Source organism: Meriones unguiculatus, chromosome 9, assembly GCF_030254825.1.
Source record: "Meriones unguiculatus strain TT.TT164.6M chromosome 9, Bangor_MerUng_6.1, whole genome shotgun sequence".
Taxonomy (NCBI): domain Eukaryota; kingdom Metazoa; phylum Chordata; class Mammalia; order Rodentia; family Muridae; genus Meriones; species Meriones unguiculatus.
Window position 1 is genome coordinate 46818640 of NC_083357.1, and position 13069 is coordinate 46831708.

General features: G+C 41.5%; 1 pseudogene; it reads left to right on the forward strand.

Annotated features, from left to right (window-relative positions):
• Window positions 1-4695: 4695 nt before the first annotated feature.
• On the forward strand, window positions 4696-12457 carry LOC110555695 (PAT complex subunit CCDC47-like; annotated as a pseudogene).
• Window positions 12458-13069: the final 612 nt, after the last annotated feature.

The window sequence follows — 13069 nt, forward strand, 5'->3', positions numbered from 1 at the left end:
GTAACTTTAAGTTTCTTTTGAGTACTTTTCCTTTGCATTCACAGGTTGGCTGTTTGACTCAAGAGGCCAACCTTTAGGCTATTCTCAGTTTTTGATATGCCTCTCTGATTAACCTTAACCATTTCTACCTGTTGATCTGAAGCCAATCCCATGGCTCTCTTTCACCAATTGGGTACAAGAGAGATCCAGGTCTCAACTGTAGGGCTGCTAGTTGTCAAATCTCAGTCACTGCTCTGGAGAACAAGAGGTGTTAAAGAAGATGAGTGGTTTGAACACACACGTGCCAACTACATGTATCACCCTGTGGGGTGACTATGTCCTTCTCCTAAACAACTGCAGTAGTAACTTGTTCTAGTTTAGATCATCAAAACATGACAATACTGAGAATGTTTAAAATATGTTGTGGCCTGCCAAAATGTTACAGAGCTTTGAACACTTGCTGTTGAAACAAGGGCACAAACTTGCTCAATTACAGGGTGGCCAACAGACTCCAATTTTTAAAGCCTACGATAAAATACAATAATCAAACACACTCACAAAACAGATGAAATGGCTGATAATCCAGAGGGTGGCTTGGAGCAAGCTGAGGTGGAGTAAACAATAAAGAGAAATCAAGGAACTATGGATATTTGAAGATGCCTCTGGCAGATGGAATGCCTGGTAACAATGAGAAAAGAGCCAAAGGTACCTTTAGAACTTTATTCCTAACATTGGGGCATATGGAGGTGCAAGTAATTGGAAAATGTTGGGACTGGAGGAGGAGCAAATGAAGAGAGGGCTGAGGGCTTGAGCCAGCCCTTTATATGTGGGCTATCCATAGGCATGCCCGTGGTCCAGAAGAATGGCCTACATGTGATATCAGCATGGCAGTCTCAGGCTATATGATCTACAGGGGTGTTAGGTAGCTCAGGAAAGAGCCTCGGTCTGGGACTTTCCAGCATGAGCTAGTCAGAGTGGTAGGCAGGGAGACACAAGCACACACTGGATGTTTGTCCAGCCAGAGAGAGGTAAGAGGGCATTTCTGGCCACCTTGCAACGTGGTTGTGTGAATGGTGAGGAGAGGCTGACTAGAGTTGGGTAGTGGGAGGCCATGGGGAGCCCTACCATGCCTGTTAAACCCTGTTCTCCCCCACTGATTACAAACAAACTGCAGAAAACGTGGAGCCCAACTTGAAGATTTTGAAAAGTATGTAACAGATTGTAGAAGGGACATAGCACCTTGGGGCTCCACAGGGACTGTATCCCATTGTTCTGTTTTCTAATTGAGGAGTGTTTTGGTTTTTTACTTTTCTCTTCTCAATGCTAGGGACAATTCCCAGTGGTTGACCATGTGATTCAGGTAGCTAAAACTCCAGTCGTAGCTTCTGAGTCTTTCTGGCAAGGGGAACCTAATTCCTGTCAAGTAGCACCACTCTCTAATAACCAAGCATTCAAATACATGAGCTTATGGAGCCATTCCTGTTGAAACCATCACACACATGATAGAAGAGAATTGACATGTTGTCCTCTGACCTACACACACACACACACACACACACACCGGCCTACATAGGCCCAGAGGTAGTGAGAGTTTGATTTCTTTAAAACCCTAGTTATGTGACTATGTTTTGTTTTAATCCCAGGCATCGGATATGGGGCTGCCTCAGTTTGGCCATAGCCATCAACTATAATTGTCTCCTGCATTAGCAGGGACATGATCTTTACAGCAGCAGATAGTTTAATTCAGGAGACTCTTGAATGGTTATAAATGCCAGAGCCCAGAGAGGATGGGGGGTGGGGGTAGGAGTGGGGCTTTGAAGAAGAAGAAGAAGAAGGCTGCTGCTCCTGGTTGCTGTTGCAGTTTGGTGAGAAGAAGTTGGAGATATCCTAACAAGGAAGATTGGACTTGCCTCAAGGAACCAAATGACCCTAACCAGCAGGAAGTAGTTTAAAAAGACCTATGCCCCTTTCCCCTCTAACCTTCTTTCTATCCTACCAAGTTTTGAGGGATTGGAAGGGATTAAGGTAGATAAGGACTGGAAGGGAAGTAGAGCTATAAGAACCCAAATAAAATAGCTTAAATAAATACAGCTACACCCAGACATATAAATAAATACATATAAGAAATATAAAGGAACCTCAAACAGAGTGAAGATAAATATTGAGCCAGAGACAATATTTGAAGGCATAATGACCAGAAGTATAATAAAGGTGGTGAAAAGGCAAAAAATTATGGATTTAAAATGATGACCTAAATCTAAGCCCAACAAGTTAAAAGATCCTGTGCCTAGATATATCATTATTAAACTACACAAGATTGACATTAATTTTTAAAGTTTCTATAGGAAGCCGGGCATGGTGACACACACCTTCCCACCCTTGGGTAGTAGAGGCAGGAGGACCAAGGATTCAATGTAGGTCATCCTCAAATGCATAGTGAGTTTGGAGCTTTAGTGGGCTGCATGAGACACTGAATCTAAAGCCAAAAACAAAATACCTCCTCATAGAAAGATATAAATGGCACATATGGGAAAACACATGAAAATAATCATGGAGTTCTCATCAGTAGCCCTCCTACTGGATGTTCACCTTAAACTATTGAAAGTGAAACCCAAATTGTGAATCCAGAACTTTCTACCGAGCAAAAACACACTTCCAGAGATGCAAATAACATTTTTTTGTCAAAGAGTATCACATCTCAAGAACCATAAAGAAATCATTCTAAAGGATATAGCAAATGGAAGTTGGATCTTATTTAGCTCATTAAACCACATAGAACTATTTAGACCCAAAACTATAGCACTGTTTGACAGTACTTTGGATCACCTAACACAAAAGATATTTGGGGAAGGGTCAAGAAATGTACATAGCTAGAAGTTTCTACACTCTATGAACACTGTATAGACCTGGAGGTTTAAGTATATTCTAATTGCAACAACTACTACCATCCACACAAAAAAAAAAGATATAATGGAATACCAATAGACAAAGTGGAATGTTAAACATGTGGTTTTGAATAAGAATGCCCCTCTAGGCTCATATTTTGAAACCATTGGTCCCCAGTATGGCCTTGGAAGAATGTCAGTGCAGGCTTCTGTCTCCAGTAGCTCTCTCATTGTTCTTCTGTTTGAAGAAGTAAGCTCTCAGCTTCCTGCTCCAGCCTCACACTCCCTCTTGCTCTCATGGACTCATCCTTCTGGAACTGTAAGCCAAAATAAGCCTTTTTCCCTTAAGTTACTTTGCTCATGGTATTTTATCACAGCCACAGAAAAGTAACTACAGTGTTTAAATAATACAAGGGAACAAACTTGGGAATAAAGTAAATGTCTTGACTGATTATTTCTCCTCTAAGTACATATGCTACACCTTACTGTATTGGTTACATTGCATCACTGTGAAACAACAACAAAAACTGACAGAAACAAGGAAGGACTTCTTTTTGAACATGGTTTTAAAGCTTTCAGTCTGCCATGTCAGGGCGTTTATCATCATGGAAGAGCAGTTGTCATCACAGCGGAGGTCCGCAGAGACGGGATGCTGGTGTTTGGGTCTCTGCTCTAAAGAGAAAGGAAAGTGTTCAGTAGTTCCTCAGGATAAGGGAGTAGTGAAGGGGTTCAGGAGAAAGAGGGGTACTTTGCCCCCTTTGAGGCTGCAGTCAAGAATCCATCTGCCCAGGCTGACTTTGGCATGTATGTGACAGAGTCTTGGCTTGAAGCAGGTCTTGGGTTCTTCCATGAAGGAACAAAGGAACTAGGGAAGGACTGAGGGGCAGGGGTTAGACTGTAGAAATATAAATAAGGATAATATGATCACAGATTCTGAGAATACTGATGAAATCAGTATTCAATTTTGAAAGCAGAGCAAGATAAATATTAATAAAACTTGGGTGAATTTGGTCTAAACACATTATATGCACATATGAATGATAAATATTTAAAAAATATGATTGAAACTGTCTTCTCACCTAATGCTGTCTCCAGAGAGGATTAGCCAGCCTCCTAGATTGCAGTTTTACTTTTTCTTTGATGTCTTAAAAATAGCTGTATTGTATATGCACATTTCACTATAAATTTTATCTTTATTTTTTGAGTATTATGAGAGTATATTGTCTGTTCTTTTACAAATCACCTATATGCATATTTTCAATATTTACCCATGTTGTATTCTTGAATTTTTCACTCCCCTATAATCATCAATTGTAAACATTAAACAACCCTTTCATCGGAAAGCAGGCACGTGTTGACTCCACATTGCTTCCTATTATGAGAAATGGTTGTCATGAATATTTTTCATGTTTCCTGAGAGATCGTGTGAGAGATTCTCTTGGGAGGTGTTTTTTCAAACATGATAGTAAGTCATGAAGATCAGTTTAGAGGATGGTAGCAGCAGCATTTCAAAAGCAAAGGTGGTTTAGGAGTGTGGGAAGGCTCCAGGTTTCAACTCGGCTTGCATTTGGCCAAAAGACACTTGTCCACCCCAGGTGTGTGGCCCCTCAGTGGAAAGCCACACTGAGGGTGCTGTGGGCGTCAGGGAATGAAGACTGGCCTATCCGCAGACCTCACAGACGTTACCATGGCAGAACTGGAGTCTAGACGATCAGACACTGCAGCTGAGGTTGCTGGCTCCAACAGCTGCTTGCCAAGAGGATGGATGTGTGATCTGAGCGTCTGGGCACTGTCGAAAGCTGAGACAGGTTCTCAAAAGTGAAGAAAAACCATGGGCGGAAAATGGAAGTCAAATGAGAGAGACTCACAGGCTCAGAAGAAATCCCAGTACGCTCTACGCCAGGAAAGCCACTTCGCGAATCACGAGGGTAAGGAAACAGAGCGGCAAGGCAAATCCTTACAGGAAGGGTGTAAAAGATGTGAAAAACTAGAAAATATCAGCGTGTGTCACATATAGGACGAGCAAATGCTGTTTTATTAAGCCAGTTTCACATGCAAGCATGCTGAGCGCCTGCACTGGGTCCAGTTGTGGAGGTGATGAACAGGTTTGGGGTGCAGCTGTGAGCACTGTTTTTCTGGGTGACTCTGCTGGTGCTCTTCCGGCCATCTATCCACGTGCAGTAGGAGATCCATTGACTGTTGCCCACCTCGTTGGTTCGAAATGGTGGCCCTCCAGGTGGTGCTCATTTTAAAACTCATGTTTTCTTTTTCTTATTAATGCAAGTGTTCCTGCTGTTCACCTTTGGCTGGTTATCCAGATTACAAATTCTTAGTCCCAGTTTGCAGCTTGTTTTCCCCACCTATGATGTCTTCTGATGGATAGAATTTCTTGGCCTTAATGTCATTAAAATCCATTTTTTTCTTTATGGGATTACATCGCTTTTAAAAATGTGTTAAATGTTTTTTTATTACAAAGATCCAGGACATTTTTATCTATTGCATTATTGTAGTTTGGCCTTTCTGATGGAAACAGACTTGTGTGTGTATGTGTGATATGATATCTAATTTCTCTCTCTCCCTCTTTCTTTCTGATGTGGAATTTCAACATAGCTCATTGAATCATCTGTTCATTCCTCAACGCTTCAATGTGAACCGTTTCATGGAACTTACTGGTGTGCATGCATGCATTGCTAAGGTCTTGAACCCAGGCCTGGTGCATGCTAGGCAAGAGCTGTATCTCCAGCCTTTCATGCTTCCTTTTTCCCCTGCCTTTTCTGGTTGTTCTGTGTGGAGTTGGGAAGATGGTATATCTTTTATTTTAATTTTAAAATGACATCTGTATGTTTATTGTATGTGTGTACTTATGCACTCAAGCGCATCATTATGTGTGTGGAGGTCAGAGAACAGCTTTTGGGAGTCAATTCTCTCCTACCATGTGGGTCCTGGAGTTTGAATCTAGTTCTCAGGCTTGGAATCAAGGGCCTTCACCTGTTGAGCTGTCTTGAAGCCCAGAGGCATGCTGACTGTTATCAGTGTGCAAAGTCTTTATACCTACCCAATACATCATGTTTTATCACCTACATTGCTTAGGTCACCATTCTTATTTTTGCCACTTTCAGTTGATTTGTACTAAGAATGGCAACTGAAAATAAAATCCACTATGAATTTGATGCCTTTTTCTCATCTCTTATAATTTTGTGCTTTGTAACAGTGATTGATGGTTTATTTGCAGCACAGATCCTCACAACCTCTGTTGTCAAGGCTTTGAGAATTATGTATTTTTTGGCTACATGTAACACTTTTATAGGCTGAAATTCTGCTTGGGTGTCATAATCTCAACATTAGCTGTCTTATTTTAATTACTTGTCCTTTGGTCTAGACCTTTGGAGTCACTATGTTTTAGGTGTTATATATAGCATATATAAAGGGTCAACTTTTGAACCAAATTGAAAATCCCCCTTTTTAGTGTGTTAATTTGTCCCATCACATTTATTGATACAATTAGTATATTTAAGCACAACTCAATCATCTTATCTCATATTTCAATTGTTTTATTTTGTGTTTGTTGTGTTTCTGCACATATTTTCCATTATGGTTGAGATTTTAATTTCTGATGTAAGAAAGACTTTTTGGGGGAGGTGAAGATGGCTCAGTGGTTAAGAGCACTGGCTACTCTTCCAAAGTACCTGGGTTTGATTCCCAGCACCCATGGCCCACAACCATTTGTGATTCCAGTTCCAGGAGATCTTACACCCTCTTCTGGCCCCCTTACACACCAACCAGGCACATAGGAGGCACACATGCATACACACACATACATACACGCAGGCAAGACACACACAAAATAAAATTAGAACTTAAAAATGACTTCAGTTCTGCTCTAGTGGATTGCCTTTGTACTTCAACCCTTTTTTTTTTTTTTACTGCCTTTGCTTTCCATTTTCTCACTTAACGATGTACTACTTTGTAAGTCCCTCCCTCCCTCCCTCCCTCCCTCCTTCCCTTCCTATTTTCTGATTGAATTCTGCCATGTCACCCAGGCTGGCTTCAAACTCATAACCCTCCCTGCCTACTTATCCTCAGTGCTAGAGTTACAGGTACACATAGACATTTCTTGCTTTTGTTTGCCAGTGTCTAATATTTGACTAATTATTAGTCTAATTATTGACTTCTACTGTCACTTATGTAGTAATCAACTTATTCAACCTACTATCTCCACTCGTATTTATGTGCTGTGATGACAAAACACACCACGCTGTCCTTAGGTGTGCATTTGAATACACTGAGTGCTTACAGGGCTGCAGCCTTTTGCCCCTCAGGGCATTGTGAGGATGGCATCTTGAGCATATGTGGTGCGTTTCATGTTTGTTCGTTGTTGGCTTTTTGTAGCTTCTATTTTTTGTTTTAAAATTTATTTATTTTATGTGTATAGGTGTTTTGCTTGCACGTATGTGTGTGTACCACGTGCATGCCTAATGTCCAAATGGAAGTCAGAAGAGGGCATCGGATCGCCTAGAACTGGAGCTATGGATGGTTGTGTGAGCCATGATGTGGGTGCTGGGAACTGATGCAAGGTCCTCTGAGAGAGCAACAGGACTCTCAGCTACTGACCCATCTCCCCAGCCTCTGTGGACTGGAACTTGAAGGAGCACGGCAGGCTCATCCTCACCTCCTCCCCCCTTCATTTGCTGGTCTAGCATCTCTGCATTTCTGGGCAGTGTTGCTTCCAATTGTAGTCTTTTCTGTGTTACTCTTAGACAAAAATCTAAGCCTTTTGCCCTTGCAAGCTACTTGGCTCCTCTCACCTTTGGCCTAGGGGCCCTGGGGATTATTTTCCTCTGTTTCTAATGATAATTACATTAAAATTTACTTTATATCTAACAAGTCTAAAAGCTTTAACTAGGCTATGTTTATTTCAGCCTGTGCAGTCAGGTTTTATTTAATGAGGAACATTCTCTATGTCATGAGTATAGCCTGGAAGAAACTGCACGTGATCAGATTTTAAAATATCAGTATATATGCCAGGCCTTAATTTTGTTATCTGTGTCAACATTTTTTTTTTTTACTTTTAAGATTTATTTTATTTTTAATGTGTATAGCACAGTGCTCCCAGGAGCCAAAAAAGGATGTCAGATCTCTTGGAGCCGCAGTTATGGACAGTTGTAAGTCTCCATCCATGGGTCTAGGGCTCAAATTCTGGTCTGGTGAAAGAGCAGTACACACTTTTAATTCCTGAGCCATCTCTTCAGCCCCCATTTCAACATTTTCTTATCTGTTAATTTCTTGTTCTTGTTCTTGACTGTTGTCCTTCTTTTAACTCTCCTTACAAAATTTCCATTTGAGTCTATTCTTCCTTTGCTAACCAGTCATTAATTTGACTTCATTTTCTATAATTTATTTCCTCATTTTAATTGGATTTTATTCACTACTTTCTGTTTGCAAGTGTTCCTCTGCCAAACCATTCCCTGAACACTGGATTTTGTGTTAGAATTCCCTCCTGTTTTTTGAAGTAAGTACTATGCACTAAGTTCTTTGGTGTAAATGCTTTGATTCTTATTTTTTGTTGTTTTTCCTCAGCAGGTTTGCATAAGTGCACATTGGTTACATTTGTATGTGTGTATCAGCTCTTTACTTTTTAACAACAAATTTTCACAAAATTGCTTGCTTAAGACCAAAATTTCAATGGCTTATAAGCATGTATTGCTGAGAGGATGGATCTTCAGGTGCCTTACCTGGCTCGTTCATGAAGCTACATTCAGCTGCTGGGTTGGCTTGTGACAAGGCCTTGCTGGAATGGATAGCTTTATCCCTTTGTCTGTTTAGCCCTTTGTGTTATGTGTGGCCCTGGAGAAACCCAGCACAGAGTAAGGTCGAGATGTGTCCAAACCCCCAAAATCTTCAGACTGGCAGGAGTAAGGATCTCCCTCTTGCTGTTCGGTGCCTGCGTGCCCCGGTGTACATAGTCCTTTTTTGTGGTAGTCAGGTAGCCTAACACCTGGAATTCCCTTTCATGCAAATAACACACCCCTGGCACCTCCAACAGACCCTACTAGTTCTAGCTCCACTTCATCTTCTCCAGCCCTGTTTGCAGTGGCTTGCACACCCTGAAGAAAGAAGCAGACAGAACTCAGAACCACAGCAGTATTCTAAAGAAGGTATCAATGGAAACTATGAGCATGTGTGAGGCCTAGTCTCAGCTCTCCCAGGGTGTCTTCAGTTGTGTCCTGGCAAAGGAAACATTGGTATCAGCCCAGGATCAAAGACAGAAGAAATCAAGTCCTCAGCCAATAACAAAGGAGCACATGTAGATGAGGAAACGGATTGGTGCATCATTCCTTGTAAATGACTCAGTACAGAAAATCCCCGGTTCAATTCAAATTCCTGGTAAGTATAAAAGAGATTTGTCACATATTATGTGTTTTTTTGTGAAGGATGCTAAGGAGTCCTGGGTCCTATCTATCTCTTTCTCTCTGGCACTCTTTTCTCTGGAAAACTGAACCTGCTAGGATTCAGCTTTTGTTTCTTTTTTTATTTCATCACCAACTCTCACTTACCAATCTTGGCCTCCTGTGGGCTCAGCTCAGAACCTGCACATAGTTAAGTCTTTCCTGTGTCCAGAGCTTTTCTAGGCATCAACAGTCACTTTTTAGCACTGTCACCATTGGGAAGGAGTTTTTTCCTCACTAGGTTTTTATTTTGATTTTCTTTTGCGAGGAGTCTTGCCATTTTTAACTCATAGTCCTCCCACCTAAGTCTCCCCAGTGCTGGACTTGCAAGCATGTTGTGCTATGCTGGCTCAATTGTTTGGTTTTTTTTTTTTTTTTTTTTTTTTGAGACAGGGTCTCTCTGTATGGCCTTGGCTGTCCTGAACTCACTCTGTATACAAGGCTGGCCTTGAACTCACAGAGATCTTCCTGCCTCTGCCTCCCAGAGTGCTGGAATCACAGGTGTGGACTGTAAGTAAATCTTAAACCCCTGTGTCTTAGTTACTTTTCTATTGCACCGATAAAGCATCATGACCAAGACAACGCCCAAAAGAAAGAGTTTAATTGGGCTTATGGTTCCAGAGGGTTAGAATCTGTGATGGCAGAGTGAAGGCATGGTGACAGACATCTAGAGCAGTGGCTGAGAGCTCACATTCTGATTCACAAAGAGGCAGAAGAGGGCACACTGGGAACAGTGTGAGTTTTGAAACCTCAAAGCCCACCCCCAGTGATACATTCCCTCCTCCAAAGCCACACGTCCTGCAACATGGCCACATCTCTTAATCCTTCCCAAGCAGTTCCAACTGGGCACCAAGTATTCAGACAGATGAGCCTATGAGGGCCATCCTCATTTGAATCACCACAACCACCTTGCTTTCTTTGTCTCCTCTTCCATGGTCACTTCCCCAGTCTCCTCACAAAGGCTGGGGCTGGGAACTGAGTTATAGCTTTCATAGACGTTGCTGTTTATTTTTCTACATTCAGATTGTTTGAAATCTGTGGCCCCTTTGTCTTTAATTTCTGCAGCTCACACAGAATATTTTATTTGTCCTTCACTGTTTGATGAACCTTGTATAGGGGTTCAGCTGTGGATAGCCACTGCTGTCTTGGTCCTCTGGGCATCCACTCTTTTGAGGACTAATTTCTATCTTCTTGTTCTCCAAGATGGACTTATAAGTAATTTTTCATATTTTATCACAAATCCCTTTTCCAGCTGAAACTGCCATTTTTACTTAAGGTATGTTTTTTTTTTGTTTGATTTTGTTTTGTTTTGTTTTGTTTTTTTGTTTGTTTTTGTTTTCTTTTTGGAGGCTTCCATCTTAACCATTTACATTGCCTTTCTTATGGAAATACTGCCTCAGGGATCCTTGTCCATCTTATAAGTTTCCTCATGGCTCATGAGTCTCATTTTTGCTTACTGCTTTTAAAAAAAAGTCTCCAATCTCTTTACCCTCTCGGTACCCTTTCTGTAAACTTTCTTTAATACTTCCAAAGGTTTGATGATGGTCACTTGTGAGGCCCAGGACTCACTCCCATGGGCTATTTTCCATCACAATCATCTTCATTGTCACCGGGCGTCATTAACTTCATCAGAAAGGAACATTAAAAAAAAGCAGAAGGGGTGGGGAGGGGGCTGTGACTGAGCTACCTGTTCTGAGCTGTTCAGTGACGTTGTGGTCCGCAAATATCTTTGTAACTTGAAGGCAGAAACTAGACAAAGGCAGGCTGGGTGGCGGTGCTAGCCTTCAGGAGCCCCGGCCAGGTCGCAACCTCGAGTGCAGGATGAGGAAGACTTGGTAGAGTATGATGATAACGATTTCGCCATGTTTGAGGATGTCATGGAAGATGCTGTTACAGAATCTCCTCTGCGGGGGATAACCTCGGAAGATGATAAAGACAAAACCACAGTAGAGTTGGAAAGGCAGGATGAAAACCAAGAAGGAGATTTTGAAGATGCAGATACCCAGGAGGGAGCCATATAATGATGAAGAATTTGAGGGTTATGAAGACAAACCAGATACCTCTTCCAGCAAAAATAAAGATTCAATAACAATTGTTGATGTCCCTGCACACCTCCAGAACAGTTGGGAGAGTTTTTACCTAGAAATTTTGATGTTGACTGGTCTGCTGGCCTATATCATGAACTACATCATTGGGAAGAATAAAAACAGACGACTTGCTCAGGCCTGGTTTAATTCTCACAGAGAGCTTTTGGAAAGCAATTTTACCTTGGTGGGGAATGATGGAACTAACAAAGGAGCCACAAGCACAGGGAAGCTGAATCAGGAGAATGAGCACATCTATAACCTGTTGTGGTCGAGTGTGCTGTGAAGGCATGCTCATCCAGCTGAGGTTCCTTAAGAGACAAGACTTGCTTAATGTCCTGGCCTGGATGATGAGGCCAGTGAGTGATCAAGTGCAAATAAAAGTAACCATGAATGATGAAGACATGGACACATATGTGTTTGCTGTGGCACTCACAAAGCTTTGGTGTGACTGCAGAAAGAGATGAAAGATGTGAGTTTTGTAGTGATAAACCTAAGTCTGGAAAAAGTATGGACTGCCAGACTCTTTGGCCATTCTGTCAGAAATGGGAAAAGTCGCAGAAGGAATGATGGACACAAAGATGGTTCACTTTCTTACACACTATGCTGACAAGATTGAATCTGTTCATTTTTCAGAACAATTCTCTGATCCAAAGATTATGCAAGAGGAAGGTCAGCCTTTAAAGCTGCCTGACACTAAGAGGTCACTACTGTTTACATTTAATGTGCCTGGCTCAGGTAATATATACCCAAAGGATATGGAAGCTTTGCTACCTCTGATGAACATGGTGATTTATTCTATTGATAAAGCCAAAAAGTTCCAACTCAACAGAGGGCAAACAAAAAGCAGACAAGAACCATGCCTGAGTGGAAGAGAACTTTTTGAAGCTGACACGTGCAGAGACAGGAAGCTGCACAGTCCTGGTGTGAGGAGAAGAGCCGAGAAGGAGTGGATCATGAACGAGAGGACCCTGAGAAGCAGCACAGGCTGGAGGAAGCTGCTTTGAGGAGAGAACAAAAGAAGTCAGAGAAGAAGCAAATGAAAATGAAACAAATAAAGTGAAAGCCATGTAAAGCCATCCCAGAGGTCTTGGTCCTCGCCATCTGAAAAGCACGAGTCCATCTCGCCCCTTGAAGTTCACATATTTCTAGTGACTGAGAAATCCTTATTTCATCCTCTCCTTTCCTATTGGTTTGGAGTTCTGCAGCAGTTTTAGATACATTGGGAGGGTTCTTTCAGTTATCTCCTTGCAGATAATCAAGTTATTTTGATTATAAGAGGAATGGTTACAAAGTATGTGTAGTCTTAAAATATTTTTAAATTATAACATGAATCATCAATGCTTTACTCTGATGCTTGAAGAACGATCGTGAAATTTCTAGATAGGTTGTTGCTTTTGGTTTAAACTGGGAAATTGAAATAACTATGGAGACTGACTCTAAACCAATATTCCAAAAATATCTATTGGAATTGCACAATAAACATTGCTTGTTTCCTGTGTCCCACATTAAACTTGTGAAAAATGGAATCTAGAACACTGTATGTGATGATGAATTTCAGAGGCCTAGAACATAGTGCAGTGTGTATTTTGTATGTGGGTGGCACTGACAATAGTATTATAGGAGCAAATCTAGGGGTACTGTAAATTCATGGAAGATTCTAGAGGTAGGTAGT